Here is a 595-nt window from a genome sequence, read left to right as displayed (position 1 = left end):
TCAGAGTATCAATCTCAAGAACTCCTTTCTTCTGACTTGCCCCATTGTTCACAAGATTCCTTTCAGAAGTGTACATGAATTGGTTATTTGCAACCATTTTAATTAGTTCTTGAGCTTCTGTAGGTCTTCTTCAGATGAGAGATCCTCCAGCATAGCTATCCAAAGACATCTTGGATAGTTCAGACAGCCATCATAGAAATACCTATGATGCTCCATTCAGAAAGCATGTCAGAAGGACATTTTCTGATCAATTGTTTGTATCTTTCCCAAGCTTCATAGAGGGATTCTCCTTCCTTCTGTCTGAAGGTTTGGACTTCCACTCTAAGCTTCTAATTTTTGAGGTGGAAAGAACTTTGCCAAGAAGCATTGACTAGCTTTCCCAAGAGTTCAGGCTGTCTTTAGGTTGTAAGTCCAACCATATTCTAGCTCTGTCTCTTACAGCAAAGGGAATAGCATAAGTCTGTAGACCTCAGGGTCAACCCATTATCTTGACAGTGTCACAGATTTGCAAGAATTCAGCCAAAAACTGATGAGGATCATCCAATGGAAGTCCATGGAACTTGCAATTCTGTTGCATTAGAGAAACTAATTGAGG

At 40.2% G+C, this 595-nt stretch overlaps 1 non-coding gene across 1 annotated transcript; it reads left to right on the top strand.

Annotated features, from left to right (window-relative positions):
• Nucleotides 1-221: 221 nt before the first annotated feature.
• Nucleotides 222-329, top strand: LOC130942288 (small nucleolar RNA R71). The gene has a single exon (XR_009070864.1). It is a non-coding gene; the product is annotated as a small nucleolar RNA R71 (small nucleolar RNA).
• Nucleotides 330-595: the final 266 nt, after the last annotated feature.

The sequence above is a fragment of the Arachis stenosperma genome, chromosome 7 (assembly GCF_014773155.1).
Source record: "Arachis stenosperma cultivar V10309 chromosome 7, arast.V10309.gnm1.PFL2, whole genome shotgun sequence".
Lineage (NCBI taxonomy): Eukaryota > Viridiplantae > Streptophyta > Magnoliopsida > Fabales > Fabaceae > Arachis > Arachis stenosperma.
This window is presented reverse-complemented; position numbering and strand designations above follow the sequence as displayed.